Genomic DNA, 19993 nt, shown 5'->3' with positions numbered 1-19993 from the left:
GTATATGTCCAAGACAACATTAATGGCATGTATAAATGCCATGGGCAGCGGGTTGTTTCTTTCCACTGGTTGCTAAGTAACCTTGGTGCTGTAAGTGTGTGATTAGGTTCTCCTGAGCATCAAGTGAAAACTCACTGGATGCTCAGTGCATTTCATATTCCAATGTGAATCTCTTTATTTATTCTGTTGTTATATTTAATGGAAGACTACATTTGTAAATAGAGTGGGCTACAAACCATTGAGCCCTATATTGAAGATTTAAAGAAAAATAAATTATCGCTAACCAAACAGCATGTCAAAAAAATGTCTTGTTTGTTTTATTTGAGTGTTTTTTAAAGTTGTTTAATTAAAGCGACATATATATAATATGTATAGTGTGTTAGTGAGTATATTATGTAAAATAAAAATGAAAAATAACAAAATATGTTTTTCTTATTATCTCTTACAATTCATATTTTTTTCAACGAACTTGAAACTGAGCTTCGTAAAGGCAAAATATGTGTCTGTTGTCTTTTGTAGTTTGAAAGTCGCCCTGTAGTCAATCATTTTATCCCTTAAAACTCATCTTTGATCACCAAAATTACATATCTAAAAGTTTTTTTCCTTGAAATAAATACTTAAAATGTTAGCTTGAATGTAACTCACCCTTGCCTCATTTATTATGTGTTTCTATGAATATGCAAATTAGCCCCGCCTCCACTCACTCGCACCAGCTCAGAGATTCACTCGTTGACGATCACACATTGACGTGATTGGTTACAAGGTAGTTAATGACGTCAGAAACACCAGCCATTTTAAACCGCGATTGTGAGATAATTTCAGATTTAAAAAGTAGATTTTTACCACAATTCAATTTCTGTCTGTTCCACACACAAAGCAACTTTAAAGTCCAAAGCTGCTTTGTGTGTGTAACAGACAGAAATGTAATTCTCAATAAGCATTCTTGAGAATTCTTTGGAGAAGTAACAATTTCTGAATTTGAACTTTACAATGAATCAGTTGTCTGAATGATTCAAATTAAATCTAACTGGTCTGGTTCTCAGACTCACTGAATCAATGATCAGGTCACATTGGTTATATAGGCTCACTGAGGGCACGATTATCAGTGAACAATGACTTAAATTTCACTCTTTTCCTCACGCAAATCTTGATTTCAGAAGAACTGGAATGGAGTGTTTCTGCTTTCTCAAGACTGTGACAGAAAACAGCCATTTTAATGGGATGAACTGTGTTTAGACACAGCATGAGACTCTAATTATTTGTTAATGAACTTTGTGTCATGTTATCTGAATTTTGCAGCAGCCTGAAGAAAAGAAAAAAAAATGCTAGAGCTTCAGTTGAGGGAAAAAAAATAATGCTGTTCTTTAAAACACAGCACTAAGCTAAGGATTCATGTGAGCTTTTGCAGCAGCAATACAGCAAAACACAAACACCACTGCAAGTCTACAATCTCAGGGCCTTTAGGATCTACTTTGCTCTTTAAAGAAAAGGGTAATTTCACCAGCAGTTATTAGTCAGAGTGAAACTTCTCAAGAGTACTGAGATGAAATATCAAGACTTTTCATCAAAGTTGAGCTTTCTTCAGTTCTGGGAAAGAGCTTGTATTTACTCGCTAAGAGCTGCATTGTTTAGGGACTGTGTGAAGGACACAGCAGTCTCCATGAGAGCTTGATCCTAAACGCATTCCTTGATCTTCTCAGTGTGACCTCGAGATTTATCCACACACAAACCATTGACTATTCCCCTTGCTGTCGAGTAATCAAAGTTTAAGACCGTAAGACAGCCAAGAGCCTAGTAAGTCAATCGTTTGAAGTTTAAAGGTCACTATATATATATATATATATCGTTAATTTGTTATTTATTTTTAAATCCAGCAATGCTTTTATTTTTCATAGTTTTGACATTGGTCATTTTGAACTTTTTTGCTTAAAAATAATGCATAATTATGTAACTCAGATGTGTGTCAATGAAAGTTATAGAGATACACTTTCAACCTAGCCTAATTGTTTGTTCCTATAGATTTTCCAAGTTGTATCTTGTTTTTAAATGTACTTGTTTACCATACCAAATTTCAGATTCAGAAGCTCTCATGGTAGTTGAAAGTATTTTGTAAACATAATTATATATTTATCATCAGTATGCAGCAGATTTCTCAAGGTTGGATTGGGTAGGTCAAGGTTATCATTTACACTGAACAAGACTGCATTATGCTAACAGGGGCCACAATGCATCACAGAGAGATTTATAAGAGATGTGATTGTAAAGAGCATCCGAATAATGTCCACTAAATCACTGGAGAGGGTACATCTGAGAGGCCTGTGCTGTAGAAAGAAGGATGATAGAATGGCATTAGCATGGCCTTGATCGCTCTGATTATTCTGATCCATAATGATGTTAAAGCAGCACTGATCCCCTGGGAACGTTGTAGGCAGAGGCCAAAATTAACACCCGCTAAGTGCCGAATACAAGTGAAAATTGTCTTTGGCAAGCAAATAATACTTGGCCGTTAACTTTATTTAAAACTGTGACATCGTAAAGTGTACAATTGAAGTCAAAGGCAAGAACCTCACTGGGAAATTTACCATCAAAAGTTTAGGTTTAGTGTTGTTGTTTTTTGTTTGTTTTTTTCATATGGCAACACTTTTTGTTTAAAACAGTATTCCTTGTTTTAAACAACAAAAATATAAGGAAGAAAATAATGTGTCTTGACATTTTGTGTGACAGTTTTGTGTATCATCTTGAATTTGTTGCTGTGATTGAGATGATCTTCATTGATTGTCACAAATATGCAAAAAACAGAAAGCTAGAAAAAAAAAATGTACAGGCCATGAAAATTCTCCTTAAGAAATGTTTCACAATTTCCAAAATATATTAAGCAGCATAACTGTTTTCAACATTGATAATAATAAGAAATGTTTCTTATTATAATGATTTCTGGAGGATCATGTGACACTAAAGACATAAGTAATGGCAGCTTATTCAGCTTTGCTAAAATACAATATTTGTTTTTATATTTCAGATATGATAAAAATGTATTAATTAAATATTCTGTGCTCATATCTGAGTGTGATTCATGAGAACAATTTGTCCGATTTGTCTTTTAAGATTAAATATGGTGATGATGTAGATAAGTAGTAACACTGAGCTAATAAAACAGTTTTGGTTGAAAGAGCATATGTACTGTACTACTGTAGTACTGTAGCATTGTGACATTCTGTGATAGTATGCGCTGTATGCCACATCCTGTGGTACATGACACCTGACATGACAATTCTAATGTCAGAAAAAAAAAACTGATCATAATTTAGGTTTGTTTTGATAACTATGATTTGTTTCAATGAATGCATCAGTGCATTCATTCATTTATGAATAAATCTCTATGGGGAGATATCCACCTCGCATAGCAGCACTGTCCAGGTGTGGAGAACGAGATAGTAATTGGACAAAATTGAATTTAAATTATGTGAAATTGAAGTAAACAGGGGGTGTAAACCCAGTGTGAATTAATTCAGCTCTATCTGGTGGATTTCATCGTCAATTTTGTTCACTACAGGGACACAATTATTCTCTCAAGAGCCTGCAGATTTGACTGTGCTTACCTCTAATTCAACCTAAAGCCTGCTTTTCCCAGCCGCCAGTATGTTTACTCTTTTTCTATTGTAATCAAAAACCGCTGCTCGTGTAGGTTTAGGCCATTGCAGAACATTGCAGCATAGACTTGATGTCAGATGTCGATGCTTTGATGAATTAATTGTTGCGAAGCTAAATCAACGAGAGCTCCTCGTTGAATTCTTCCTGTGCAGGTGAATATTTTTGGTCTGTTTTTACCATCTGGTTACTTTCTGAGAACAGCTGGATGTCAGGAATAAATGCTAGCATCTCGCTTGTCCTGCGAAATATTGGCAAATGCTCAGGGATCTTCTCTACCGGGCCAATTAAGTCTTGTGTATTAGCTGCACACAGGTAGCTTGTGTGACAAGTTATTGACTTGTTTACATCTAGCTGTTCCTTTTCCAATTATATTTTGCTCATTCAATAGCTAACAATTGTGAGACTGGTCAATTACCAATATCACACGACTGTACATGTGGAGCTGGAAAAGCAGTGCACCACGCACTGTACATTTCACATGTAATGAGACATGCTCTCCTCCCTGTCTGCTCATTTTACCACCTTTGCTTTTGTTTAAAAATGTCTCCTGCCAACATCTTAGTAATAAAACAAAAGTCAATTTCAGAGGTTGAGACATGTCAGTACATGTGTCAGACATATCAGTCACTGATGGGAGTGACACCAGTAGATTTATTGTTACCAGTTTAATAAGTTCTGCTTTGACTCAGAAAGTCAGACCGTATTCGAAGTTGGACTTTCAATAATGAAACCCGAGAATCCACATCTTGGATTTTGCTGAGATGTAGGCCTATCTGTATGATGTTATGTGAACATGCAGGTGTAGTTTAAGGGCGTTTTCACAGCTGGCTCGTTTGGAACGTTTGTTTTGGAACCTGGTGTGTTTTCTCTCTTAGATAGGTTCGTTTATATGTGAAAAATGGCAATCAAGCTCCATCCTCACAAAACAAACAAACTCTGTAGCAGTTCACTTGTGGTAAGAAAGCAATACCAACGAACCAGGCCATGACATAATATATGATGGGTAATTACGTATGTTGCATGCAGTGTGTTTGGTTTTCTAATGCCTCTCCAAAAAAATCAAGGGTTAACCTGGATCAAAGACGAAGTGAAATGCCTTATTGAAATTTAGTTGTACGAACATATTGTCCAAAACACATACAAATAAAACTCATAAAGTAATGTAATGACAGCTATATACAAATTAAGCCACAATCAGCCTTTGTCTATCCATCCTGACTGATGACCGCTATGAGCCAAATCCTGGAACATAAACAAGTGCATGCTGACCAATGAGATGAGAGTTTAGTCGCACTTGACTTTTATTAATTAAATTTTTTTTTTGTCAATTTAGAAATGTTCCCTGTGAACCGAACCGAGCCGAACCAAGAGGAAATCGCAACATTGTAACAATTGTAATCCTTGTTTCGGAACAAAGCAAACCATCTACAGGTGTGAAAACGCCCTAAGATACACATTCACTTTTAAGCAGATGAAATGCATAAATTAGTCAAAGGCTTTGTTCACACTGCATGGAAAATGTTTTTATTTTTTTATTTTTCAGAAATATATAATATATATTTTTGAGCAACTGTTCAGACTGCAAGTTTTATGTAGCCTGTTTAGAATGCATTCATTTTTATGTAATTTCTTTCTTTTTTTTCTTTCTTTTTTTTTGTTAAGGCAACATAGTTTTAAAAGTAACCACTACCCTAGCAACCATTTAGAGCATGCTAGCAACCATATAGTAAAATTAGCCGGCCATATTTCGGCGCCAGAACATTGTAGAATCAAAGTGTTGTTGTTGTTGTTGTTGTTGTTGTTGTTTTTTGATATGGTAACATAGATAATCCATATCTCAGCACCACAACATTGGGACTTGGCTCTTTTGATTCGGGCAGACATCCATTCTATTAGATTCACTGTGGTAAATGTCTAGCAACAATAGGGTTGGGAATCGAAAAATCAATTCCAACTCTGGAATCGGATACTTGTTATAAAATGTAAATTTCGATTCCGTTTATCGATTTTTGATGGGTCTCCATACGAGACCGGTGCGACGCGCAGATGTCGCTCATCAGTAATCACGCCACCGGTCTCGTGCCGTCCTCCCACGGCCCTCGACCTCGTCCTGTTTGCCACACTGTTCTTTTCAACTTTCTATTCATTCAAAGAATCCAGAAAAATGTATCATGGTTTCCGCTCAAATTTAAGCAGCACATCCATTTTCAACAGTACTAACAATACAAAATGTTTCTTGAATACCAAATCAGCATCATGTGACACTGAAGAATGGAGTAATGATGCTAAAAAAAATCAGCTTTGCCATCACAGGAATAAAATATAATTTAAAATAAAATATATTTAAAAAATATTTTGCAATATTCAATGTATTTTTGATAGAATAAATGCAGTTTTGGTTAGCATAAGAGATGTAGTGTAATGTAAATGATAATAAAAACCGATGATATCAGATTTCCCACTGTAAAGAGGTTTCAAGAAGGAATATCCCATTGAAATGCAACTTAATGTACATTTGTGTCTCAGTCAGAAGTCACATCTTCACTGTTTTCATATCCTGCTCCATCAAAGTCCTTGACTTCCAGTTAGACAGTGTTTAGATAATCAAAATGTTTGTATGAAGTTTATATGCCAGTAATAATCTAACAGACCCCTGCTAGTTCAGTTTCTGCACCCCTAATCCTACCCCACAGGCTGCTATCTCCCCAAACTAATTATGCCATGTCTCCATACTGCGGCTGCTCCTTTTTCAAACACGCCACACTGTGCTGGTACAGACACACTTCTGTTCACCAGTGCCTCTTGCTTTCCTCATTACTCTCTTTTTCCTTCCTCTCTATTTCTGTGAATTATGTATGCTGTTTCTATCACTCATACTCTTCCAAAGACTTTTCTGCTGGCAATTAGTGATATTGAGGAACTGCGGAGAGAGAATGCGTCCCTTCTGAACAACAGATTCACTTTTGATTTGGGAAAGAAATCACAAATGTGTTTGTAGGTTTAAAGGGGTTTGCTTTGCATTGTGATTAAAAGCTGGCTCAGATCAAGTTAAGCTGCCTTTGAATTATTGTTCTTTCTGATATATATATATATATCAGATATTGATATATTGATATATATATATCAATGTTTGCCGTTTCCCGGTTCCCGGCTCCTTCTTCCCATAACATCTAAACTGGGTAACACTGGTGCCGAAACCCAGGAAGAAGGAGGAACGCGCTGTCAAAGAGCCCTCGCCACTGTGGGGAATCCGCGGTGCCATCGATTATGGCTGAGCAGAGTCCGTCAGCATGGGCGCTCGAGTGAGTTGCTGGGGGGTCGGTCGAGCTTGCTGCCGGCCGCCTGGGTGCTGGAGGGGCGTCTGCCGTCCGTTAGGTAGCGGAGGAGTTGCCGCCGTTCGCCGTGGGCCTGAGTCTGCTGCCTTCGCCATGATGGGGTGAAACATTGAACGGGGAATCCTGCCGACTACCCGAACACGGAGGAGCCGTCGCCGTCCACTAGGCGGCGGAGGAGTGTCGAGCCATCCACCGAGGGCTATCCAGCACCACCACCAGGCACCGTGGAGAAGATCACACAGCTGGTGGAGGACCAGATGGTAGTGCGTTGTGGGAACCGGACTAAGATTTTATTTTTCCTCTCTCGTCTCTGTCGCTCCTCATGCTTCCGTCTCCTTTTCTCTCGCCTTGTCTGTCCATACCCCCAGGTGCCGCGGCCACCGAGTCCTTCCCCCCTGGGGTGGCGTGGGGGGGGGGGGGGTCGAGCGCAGTCTTGTGGGTACCCCCCGGCCTGCGAGGGGCGATGGGGGTATGTGGCGAGCAGGATGAGGTAGAGGGCCGAGGGAGGACGGCACGAGGCCGGTGGCGTGATTACTGATGAGCGACACCTGCGTGAGACGCACCGGTCTCTGCCTCTCACGGAGGAGCGGAAGCATAAAAAGGAGGAGCGACAACAGTGGAGATCGAGAGAGGAACAAGCCTGAACTTGTGTTGTATTTTGTTTTATTTTATTACATGTGTGGTGGCAGTCGACCGTGAGGGACTGCCATCTTTACTTTCGTTTTAAAATCTTTAAATGTTTGCCTGTTCCCGCCTCCTTCTTCCCATAGCATCTGAACTGCGTTACACTGACATTGCCTGCAAGAAAATCATACATCTCACTCAAATTGACAACTTTACAGCAGGCATAATAAGCATATGCTTGAAGTTACTTTTGCAAAACAGTTTCAAAAGTTTGTTTGTTTGACTTAACAGTATTTGAATGGTCTTAAAAGGGTTTGCGATGCTAATAAGGTGTATTATTCGATTCTATCTTATTATTACATAAGATCACTTATTTTTATGGTCAGTTGAGTACTGTATTCCAAATGTTCACTCAAGCATGGTCCTTTTTTATCCAGTGTTGTGCCTCTAATATTTGTTTTTATTGACTTTTCTAGAATGTCTTCATGCTTTTCTGAGGTGAAAATGATGCAAATGTACAACAGTGGTTCACAACCGGTAAGTTGTAACCCATAAATGAAAAGTAGGTATTTTTTTATGGGTTCATGGACAGCTAAAGAAAAAAATTGTAAATGCATATAAAATGCAGATTTTTGGTGCACATTGGAGTCACAAGGTAGAAACTAGACAGATAGAAATATGCCAACATTAAAGGGACAGTTCACCCACAAATGGAAATTCTGTCATTATTTACTTACTGAAATCTGAGAGAAGTCTGTCCTTTCATTGACAGTCTATGCAACTATGACGCTTTAGAAAGTTCATAAAGAGATTGAAAAATTAATCCATTATTGAGTGTTTTATCCAAATTTTCTGAAGAGACATGATCGCTTAATTTGATGAACAGATTTGAATTTAAAACATTGATCAGCGAACACAAACAGAAGCTCAATGGTACTTTCTTGACATGCAAAAGCAAACCTCATTGGTTCTTGCTGAAGCTCAAATGTGCTGCGTAACACACTCTCACACATCAAGCAAACATGCTTGAGCTTCCGTTTACCGCAACTGTTTTGTGAGTTGATGAATGTTTATTTGTGAATAAAAGCCTAAATTCAATCTGTTCATCATATTAATCAAGTGTGTCTCTTTAGAAAATTCGGACTAAACCACTCAAGTCAATTCAAATGGATTAGTTGTACGATCTCTTTACAAACTTTTTGAACCATCAAAGTGGTAGTTGGACTGTCAATGGAGGGACAGAATTATCTCAGATTTAATTACAAATATCTTAATTTGTGTACCAAAGATGAACGAAAGTCTTTTTGGGTGAACTAACCCTTTACAGGGTTGCTTGAAATGACCTCATCCTAAAAGCCATAAACAAACTATGGTTTTACAAATTAGAAGAAACCAGTGAGAATAAACATGGGGCATGTTAACTACAATGTGTGAAATCTATTATTGGCTGCCAAGGGCATGAAACCATTCAAATGACCTTTAAAACCAAAAGTTTTTTTTCCAAAGCTTTTTATTTGAGTTTTTCTGTTCAAGTCTTGTTAATGCTCATGGTGTAATATTAATGCATTTCAGTTTTTGATTTTAAGAATTTTTATTTATTTATTTACAAACATGAAATAATTTGGAAATTTTGATACTGAAGCAAACCATTTTAGAGCAACTGCTGCATTTCAGAAGTAAATTTAATGATTTGGACCATCTTCTCATATGCTCAGTTGAATTTGTAGTAATTGAATCTTCCACCTGAGGGCAGTGCTAAATAATTTAAGAGTATTCAATTATAGTACTATCAATTAACAAAATTAATCATCATATCAGTTTCTAACTCCCTCACAGCATGAGGAGAATAGAAAGAATACATGCATCTGTAAAGGTAGAATTTGTTGCTCTCAGATAGCATTATTATTTTAATTCTTTGTTCAACCATTGATAGTCTCTTGGATACTGCACACCACCTCTCAAGGCTATGTGGAGGAATACATAAAATAGTGGTAGAAAACATAAAAATAGAGATTATTTTTAAAAAATCAATTATGTGGCCCTTGTCAGCAGGATTTTGACAGTGTAGCCCTGGGCAAGTTTTCTTTCTATTGCGTATAGCTTTGTTATTTATAAAAGAAGAGGTCATGTATATTGTACTGTGTTAAAAATGTGTATCTAAAAAGAGATAAACGGAAGCACAGAAGGCATATAAAGCAAGGTGTGTGACCCATGTATTACAGAACAGATATGAATTCATTAAAAATCCACAGAGCACTAATGTAAGTCAGATGAAGAAAAGTGTGTTAAAATGAACATTTTGGCATCTTTTACTCTCTCTCACTGACTTTTCTTCTTCTGTGGAACACAAAAGGAGAAACTATTGGTGGCTCTTATCCATGCAGTTACAAAAGGGACTGAAGCTTTCAACCTTTAAATAGGAGGCTGAAGCACCATAAAAGTGGTCCATATGATTCATTCTCTATTCTCCAAGTCTTGTGAATCATTTGATAACTTTATGTGAGAAACAGACTGAAATTTAAGTCATTTTTTAATGCTATAATGACAACCATCCTTATGTTCTCTGACACATTAGTTGGAAAAGTAGTGATATCAGATTAATCAATGGATCATTATTTGTTCATTCGGTTCACAGAATGATTCATTTAAGAATTTGACTAATCAGTAACAGTAATTATTTGTTCTAATCATTAGCCTATACCCTTTTTCCCCGCCATCGATAAACATTTCCGGCAATGTTTTCTCTGTTATATGGGGAGGCAACATTACGCATCTTCTGAAAGAGTCCTGAATCTCCGAATCGAAACACAGGCGAAAAGAAGCAGAGACAATCGATAAAAGCATTGCTTCTGCACATGTAAAATAACGTGATCATCAAACATTAAACAGCATAATAAATCAAACATTTAATTCGGTAAACATTAGGCTACCGAATGAAATATCGACCCAGGACAAGGTGATCCATTTTCCCCTACATTGTGAATCCATTTTCAAAACCGTGTTTTTGTTTTATTCTGAATCACAACGGTACACCTATAAAAAGTGTTTATATTCTGACTATTTTAGACTGGTTCGAGTCATACCACTGTGGAGTAACACAGTACCTGCGTGACTCGTCATAGACATAAACAGAGAGAAGTAGCTCCGGCTACAATGTTCTTCCGCAAGAGACATACAGTTCTGTTCTATTAACCGCTAGAGCGCCAAAAGTTACGGAGTGCAGCTTTAACCACATTCAAGTGTTGATAAAACAAGAATGCACAAAGCTGTTAGTTTAAATCAGATGCTCTGTTCTTTCTTTTGATGTATTACATTTTAAGATTTGTATACTACAAAAAATTCTGGGGGCCATAAAGGTTTTGTGGAAATTATCAAAAATGCTGGCGGTGGCTTTTAAAAAGAATCACTGGCAGGAAAAGAGTTAATGATTATTTCCTCTTTTTTTTTCCATGGCAGAAAGTCATGCAGGTTTAGAATGAGAAACTGAGTTAAAATGTTTGGTAGAACTACTCCTTTAAATATCTGACTCTCACTATATCTATATAACATTTTCATTAATTTCTCCGTAGGTTAGTTATTTCCATAAGGGTGCAATGAGATGAAATGGGTATTTTGCAGAGCAGTTCACATTAAATGCAATATTGATCTACACCCAGTACACATGAATATAAGTATGAGGGAGAGAGAGTTGGAAACTCACAAATGATCCATAATTAACTTCGCTCTGCCTGTCCTCTTCCTCTCTGCAAATGATTTGCACTTGATTCCCCGCTGTGGCTGTAAAAGTCTGAAATTATGGACCATGTTTGTGAAAGATACATTGAAACTGAGATCAAGACGCTCCTAGAAGATGGCCCTTTCAAAGTGCATGTTGTGTTAGTTTGTGAACTGATTTTTTTACAGATCTGTAACAGCTCTCTTCCTACTGGTTCACTTGAGATATCAGATTGTGAATTTCGACACGCTATTATGTGGAGGGTGTCAACATTAGTTTATTTGTTAGTATAATTTTTTCAGTCACATCAGGATTTTATTAAAGAACGTGAAGCACAAAACCCATCGGGAGGTCCCAACATCACACAATGCCACATGGTAAATAAAGATCTGAAGCTGCGATATCAAAGCCTTCCCTCGCTGCAGTCTGCAATACCATGGGACATCGACATAAATCTGTGCAGCGCTTACTGTGAGGAAACAAGAGAGCCTCATTACATTTTTTATATAGATAGATATATATATTTCGCTTGTTCTTTCCACTGTAGGTGATCCCATTTGCCACAATGATATCAGGGCTGCACGCATTGCAAACAGGGCTCGCAATTTTTTTCCGTCTGTTGAGTTCTTCTCGCACGCTCATTTACGTTGGGTTTTCATATGCTCTCATAATGTAACAGCTGGCCCAAAGGTTTTCATTTTTTATTGATGCACTCAAAAAAATGACTCTTTGGTTGAACATGATTTAATCATGGACAGTGGTTCCACGTGATTGCTTCAAGTTATTTGAACACGACTGAATCAGGTTTTTTGGACAAGACTGAATCAAGTTATTTGAACATGATTAAATCAAGTTATTTGAGCACGACTGAATCAGGTTATTTGGACATGATTAAATCAAATTATTTGGACGAGTCTAATTTTAATTGAGTTTACTCACTTCGCTTAAGTTCATCCAACATGAAGTATTTGGGTTGAGATAACATGGTTCCATCATGTGGAACCACTGTCCATGCTTGAATCATGTTCAGCCAAAGTTATTTATTTGTGTCTATTTAATAGACAGTGTTAAAATAACATACCATCAACCTAAATATAGCTTTTCTTTTAATACAATGGTGGCAGTCTAAAGATGGTACTGATTGCATCACTAGCAAACCCATTGGAGTTGCTTTTAAAGTGCTTTTAAATTCTTAGGTCCTCCACCGAAGCACATGCTGGACACTTTACCACAATGGTAACTCACCCATAAACACCTACATATAAGAAAGTCATTTAAAATACCAACATAATAGAATTTTTTTATTTTTTTATCAAAGAACACTGCACAAAGCAATTACGACAGACCAGGAGGATATTCTTAAGTATTTATTGAAATACAACATTTACTTTACAAAACATTCTCAGGCATAAAACAAAATCAGCGGGCTTTATAGTAAAAATAATTAAAATAACATTAAAACAATCTTATCAGACTTTTTCACCAAATAAGTGAAAACTGCACAAACAAGAAAATATGCTTGTTTAAAATTTCCATTTTAAAATGGTAAAAATGTGTAAATATAAAATAATATTATAATAATAAAATAACTGAAACAGAAGTTTTTAAAAAATTTAAAGGGATAGTTCACTTTGAAATTAAATGTTGGTATGTTTTATCTTACCTGAAGTGCATCCAAGATGTAGGTGTCTGTCTCTGCAGTAGTTTCAATTTTGATATTTTTAGGTCAAACTGTTCTTTGTCTGTCAGTCATATGATGCAGGTATATAGGCACTGTCTCCAAAAGCATGCAGAGAAAAGTCCCACTTAAATTCCCCATCGTAAGTGCACATTGATGGCCTAAGACACTAAACAAGCGGTTTGTGTGATAAAACGAACAGTATTTAAATAGTTTTTATCTCTTTTACACAACGACGTCCAAGTGATCTGTTTACACCGGATTTCTTCCCCAGAAACTAATCTAACCGCCTTCGATTGGACGTTGCATTTTTAAACTCAGCAGAAACGCGTGTGATTGGCTGTACGGCTCAACGCATGCCTTTGATTGACCTGAACAATGAAGCGAGTAGTGTGTCAAGATAGAAGGCTTACAAATTGGGAATAAGTGAAAACTCAACACTCCCGGATAAGTTCGCGCGAGCTTAGGCCATCAATGTGCAATTACGATGGGGAATTTTTTATTTTGGACTTTTCTCTGCATGCTTTTGGATACAGTACCTATATACCTGCATTATATGACTGACAGACAAGAACGGTTTGACCTAAAAATATCAAAATTGAAACTACTGCAGAGACAGACACCTACATCTTGGATGCACTTCAGGTAAGATAAAACATACCAACATTTAATTTCAAAGTGAACTATCCCTTTAAGTAAAATGTTTCCTATAGATTCAACAGCACTTTATGAATAAACTGAGAAGTTAGTGTACTCTAAATATGGGCATAAATAAGTGCAAAAAACAGCAGCAGTGCACTGACCAAGACTTGGTAGACATCACCACCTCATCTTCAATCAAAACATCCAGTGAGTTTAAAGACAACGTTCCTCCTCACCGATGGCGACACTGCTGCACCTGGTCAAACTCATTTTTCTAAATGCATAAAATAAAAAAAAAAGTAAAGTGTTAGTGTATGTCACCACATATCATAAAAACAACCCTTTTGAGGGCAGACATTTAAATTTTCATAAATTAAAATAAAGGCGTGAAGGATCAGAGTAGTGTTTATTCAGTAGGGTTTGTGCCCATTTAAAACCCTGTAGTAGTTTTCACAACACGTCTTCCAGAGATGTTTGTCAGAAGGATTTTATTGGGAAAAAATGTCAGGGGTTTATCGGTTGTATGTTCTAGAGCTTAAAAAATAAAAAATAAAATGTAATTTGGCATCAGTCGTTTCTTTATTACAAAGTAGAAAGTAAAGTGGTACTTAAAAAGGATAGTTCACCCCAAAATGAAAATTCTGTCATCATTTACTCACTATCACATCATACCAAACACAAGAATCTTGTTTTTTTTATATATATATATATATATATATATATATATATATATATATATATATATATATATATATCCATGGGACCATCCATCAAAAGTCTAGACAATCAGTTTAGCTTCAAGTACATAAAGACATAGCTAATCCATACGAATAAAGCAGTTTTATACAAGCCTTCCAACAAGACACAGGCTTGATTAATACATTTAATTGAGAAGCTTGAGATAGCACAAACTGAGGTTTGTGTCAAGCAAGCACGATTGAGCTTCCCTTTAAAATATTTGCATTACATGTGTGTATTGTTGAATGTATATTATGTGAATAAAAGACTAAATTAACTTACTTTCTGAAGCTTAAAAATAAAGATTTCCTAGACTTTCAATGGATAAAATATGACAAAAATGATGAAATATATTATTTATTTATTTTTCTTAAGATTAACAAAATTATGGTTTTGGAACATGAGGGTGAGTAAATCATGACCATTTTCATTTTATTTTTAGGTGCACTATCCAAGTCATGCATGTATGCTAATGTCAGCTAAAAGGATAAAGTATTCCTAAGTAAATAATGTAGTCCTGACATGTTTCCTACCTTGTGTGTCTTGAAATCATCAGCTGACTCTTCCTTTGAGATAGTAGACATGTCAGGATCGTAGTTCTAATGACATCAATGCCATTTTTGCACTTGAAGGCAAAACACAAAACAATGGTAATGTAACACAATTAAGCAACATTTATTGAGTTTATTTTTATGATTCATAAGACAACTTTCAACGACTGCAAACCTAGTATTAGCAATTACCTGACACCTTTATACAAAATCCAAGGCAAACTTCAGGATAAGTGGAAATATAACACAAATTATATATTTTTATCCATTTTAAGAAAGTATACTATAGCTAGAATATTCAAGACTTCACTGGTATTCTTCTGAAGTAATACAAAGTTACTCTGAATCATAGACAGACTGAAATTTAAGTTGAAATTGAACTTAGCCAATAGGTTCTAAATAAAAAATGGTGGCACACTTCATTACATAAAACATCATTAGTCCTTGGATGTCATGATGTTATTCATGTGGTGCAAGAAACAAAATGGTTTGATGTTAGTTGAGGTTTGCGTAATTTTTCGTTTGGGCTGTGTATGAGTTGATCAAAGATTTAAATTTAATTCTAAAAATATTGCATTTCTTCAGAAGGTTTTTTTTTTGCCACTTGTGCTGCAAGACATCTCTGAAACTGAACGATGTAACGTAACAAACAATGTATTTAAATAACTGGTCATAATATGTGACCATTTACATCTCATACAACACTAAAAACAATCAGTTTTTTTTTATTATTATGTGAATTCTAACTTTACTTACTTCGTTTTAGGCTCATAGTATTGCATCATCTTGTTGACATTGATATCACACCATCCCTCACTGCCTTTACTCTGAAAATATTTATTTACAAAGCATGAAAACAACATTGTTAGTGTGGGTTTGGGTTTCAAATTAGAAAACGTGAGAAGCAAATAACAGTCTAAAATGTTAACTAATGTTAGCAAAACAGCCATCATAATCGGTCCTCGAGCCACTTGTTCACCGAGACTTCGGCTGCTTTAGTAATAAGCATTACATGGATATGCTAGATAAAATTGACGAAACAGATCATAAAACGATTAACAAAAAGTTTTAACATTGTAATGTATGAATGGATGGGTTTGCGTTAACGTTACCTGTTGTTTATGTGGTGTGAATGACGGTTAGAGATGTAACGTTAACGTTAACGTTAGAAGATGGTCCGTCCGTCAGCCGTCTCCGTTTTAAAATAAAATAAAAATTGTTTGTCCAACTGTGAGAAATCAAACACAATATTTATTAATTTCCCACTGACAAACTGTGGTGGTGTAAAACACTGCATATTTAACGTAACACATGCCGCTAATAACTGTCTTTGATGTAACGTTAACGTAAGTTAACTTAATGGCGCGCGCGCGTTGGTTCCGTTTCTTTGCTAGCTAACATTAGCTGCTACGTACATTAGCTACTGGGATGGTTAACCTTCAGATAAAGAAGTACGACAATAAGACACAAAACGTTCAAATGTGCTTTAAATGGGGATAAAGAAGTTCGAAATGCTCACCTGTTATTTTTCTTGACCGTTAGCAGTCCTGCTGTGACCCGTGAGTGATGTGAGCGCGCAGCCAGTGTGGGGGATGGGCGCCTGGGGCCCTGGGCAAACAAACGACTGCCTGAGAGAAAATGCGCGCGTTTTTTTTTTGCTTCTTGTGAAACACTCCTGGATAATATTTTGCCATGAGTAAAAGTAGTTAAGTCTTAATGATTTATGTGGCTTTATGATTTAAATTAGATTTATGTATTTACTATTGTTTATGTTTTTATTTGATTAGCTTTTAGTTTAGTTATAAAAGAAAACGGCATAATAAAATGAGCCCTTATGCTATACAAACGTAATTTCTCAGAGACAATTATTTAAAAGAAATTAGAAATCATGGAGTAAGTAAAAAAATATATATATATAGGCTATATATATATATTGTGGTCAGGCATAGACGTAAACTATCAGATTAAATTAATTTCTGAGTTACTTGATTGGAACTTGTTCTATTAAAATGAAAACATCAAGTTAAGCCAAAGAGTAACCGTTACAAGTCAGTTTAACATGATGCAATAGTGTTTGAACATTAAACCTGATACAATGGTGTTAAATCGAAATGAATGGTTTAAACAAAGTGAACAACATCAAAGAATCATTTTTTTGAGTGTGTGCTTTAATAACATATTCCCCACTGCATGCAGTAGCATAATTTGTTCCTTTGGTTTGAAGGCATCTATCAGTTCTCTTTGTCCCATATGTGCAATGCTTTCCCCCTTGAGAATGTTAAACCTGTTACTGTTGACTTTAATTCCAGCACCTCGGGCTCTATAGTTCACTCTTGAACTCTCAAAATGATCATCTCTAGATACAGTGTGAAGAGAAGTTGTTGCTGAAAGAGTGCACTGATTCAAATTAAAGGGAAAAAAGTCAATATTTTGCTTTTGTCTTTGAGGTAAAAGTTGTCTTGGTGGTAAATACAGGTCAGGTTATTCTTGCTGGAAAAAAAACAAACATCTTAAGCCAGCCTGAGCTTGTCTTCGCTGGTTTTAGAGTAGTTTTGGGCATTTTGTCAAACTGGGAAAACAGTTCATTCTTTGTTTTCTTACACCTTGAAAATAGATGCAGTAGGCTATAGAGTGTACATACTGTACATGCATGTATGTATCGAAATTTGAACTATTTGAAATATATTTTTCATAGTATTTTAATGTATTTATTTCATGAGTATTTCACATATTTATGAATAAGGAATTCATACATTTTTGAGGATTTATGCCACATGACATTTTACAACCTTGAGTTGACCTTGCATTTATGAAAAAAAAAAGATCAAATCATTTTTCTTTCCCTGCATATTAATTGAACCCAATCACACTTATTATTATTATTATTATATTAACCCTGCACGAATTGACAACTTCCGTCAGGTTTTTATTATTTTATTGCCTTATGTGTTTTTATTGCTCTTTTAGAACTTTTATTTATTTACATTATTTTATTTATTTTATTAAAGAGATTTTCAGATGTCCACTTAAGTGGATAGTATGCGATTTTAGTTTTAACTGAAGAGATACTAACATAATGACATTCAACAAACCAATGAAAGAAATGATATAACATCGTGTAAAAACTATAAAGTATATGCAAAAAATATATATAATACAGCTTCAATTATTGCAAACGCAATTGAGTTTGTACCCCTTTCGAGCAGCAGATGAAGAACTTGAAGATGAAGAAATAAAGTTGAATGTCACATGTCTTTGAGAATGTGATTCCGTCAAAGATCTCTACAACTGGTGAAGATACAACCAACTCAGATTATGTAGAAAACGCTCACAGTCCCTCTATCAGAGTATGTTGATTTACCCTTATTAGCTGATCATTTGGATTATGTTAAAAATTGACAAATTTCTACCGTAGCTCTCCTCAGGATTTAGGATCTCCTTAGGATTAAGGGATGTAGAATATGGTCATGCAGGATAAGGCATTAGTATGTGCTTTATAAGTACTAAACAGCCAGTATTAGCAGTTCTCACTTGTTCATAGTGAGAATTTGCCTTTAGCTAAGCCAGACCCTAGACCCTTGGACCCTAAACTAAAATGTTACTATATTTTACAGTCACAGTAATAGAATGAATTGTAGCTGAAATATACTGTACCTGGTGATGCATGATGTCCAATTTAGTGGACAGGTGATTAATCAGAATTTCCTCCCAATCTAAAATCAATACTTGGAAAACTTAACAATGATATGACTCCTTAGATGTTACAGTACTTGATGCTACAACATCTCCTAGGATAAAAGGAATTGATTTATATTCTGTAGGATGTCGGCCATCTTGGTTTGGAGACAAAAAAAACTATAGGTTGATGTGCAATGCCATCAAAACCCATGCAAACGCATAAAAATGCTTTTGGAATAGCTGTCTACTGTAGGGACCTCTATGCGTGAACGTGTTAATGAATATTATAATTGCAGTAATTGGATTCAGTGTCTCACTGCATTCGTCTCCTCTGAACCTTTTTCTTTTTCTGGCTCCTGAGAAATGACTATAGCACATTCATTGACATGTGTATGTACTGTATAGTGCATGGAAACTTGCCTGCAGATGGAGTCTGCCCATATTCCCCAACTTTTTACTTCAGTAATTTTATTATAGCCCTGAAGGGAATGCAAGCATGTCACATCTCACGACCAACCAATTCTTAAACCTGGCAACAACAGTACTAGACACATTTAGGTGGGCTGTACCTGATGGAATGTCTTATCACTACACCGGAATCAGAGCAGAACTCTTTGTGAAGAAAATATCAGGATCTCTTCCAACTCCTCCCAAATGGAGCATCCATGATGGCCACTCAGACTGTGTGGAGGCCAAAGCCATCTGTTGCTCAAGTGTTAGTAATTTCCTCACCAGGCCTGTCAACTGGAGCACTGCCTTGATTGGGCAATTCTGATGCTCATGGTAAACCAGCAGGATGTCACTGCACCTGGGCTCTTTCTGTTGACAATTACCATTTTTAGTCAATGGTGGCACAGAGAGATCACAGAGTTCCTTTTGTGGTATAAGTGACTTCCTCCTATGATGAGTATGTTAATCGCACTCAAACTACCAACTTCAAATGTTAGAAATCGAGATGAAGAGTAACATTACTTTTCACTATTTCATAAGTAAATTATTATTACATTATTATTGTTGCTGCTGCTGTCAGTCTTATACCATCATTACGTAGGCAGTGCGAGATGTTTCTGTTCTCCAGCTGATCTCAACAGGAGATTGATTTCGGAGTGAAAACTGGGTTCGTCTCAATCAGCTCCCTAGTTCAGTAGTCGGGGCACTGATCAGGGCCATTTTGAGGGCTGTCTCAATCACAAAATCTGTCCAGTGCACTAAAACGTTCGCTCCCTAAAAAGTTCCACAATTCACAGTGAAAACGCCATTTCTCTACACTTACGCCAAATGCCAACTCTCTACACGAAATAATACATGTTTTTTAAAAACAAACCATTATTTAATTATATTTCAGCATAAACATACATTGCTAGACAGGTAATTAATATAA

The 19993-nt window shown here is 36.1% G+C and overlaps 2 long non-coding RNA genes across 2 annotated transcripts in view; one reads left to right on the top strand and one right to left on the bottom strand.

Moving 5' to 3' along the window:
• LOC306998092 overlaps window positions 1–19993 on the top strand; it is an 81681-nt gene that overhangs the window by 40775 nt on the left and 20913 nt on the right. The gene's annotated exons all lie outside the window — the stretch shown is intronic.
• Window positions 14917–17066, bottom strand: LOC306998568. Its single transcript, XR_013797590.1, has 3 exons — window positions 16047–17066; window positions 15691–15761; window positions 14917–15008 (listed from the first exon to the last, which is right to left on the bottom strand). It is a non-coding gene; the product is annotated as an uncharacterized lncRNA (long non-coding RNA).

The sequence above is a fragment of the Phoxinus phoxinus genome, assembly GCF_949152265.1.
Source record: "Phoxinus phoxinus genome assembly, chromosome: 5".
Classification (NCBI taxonomy): domain Eukaryota; kingdom Metazoa; phylum Chordata; class Actinopteri; order Cypriniformes; family Leuciscidae; genus Phoxinus; species Phoxinus phoxinus.
The sequence above is the reverse complement of the archived record's forward strand: the minus strand, read 5'-3'. Positions and strand labels throughout refer to the sequence as shown.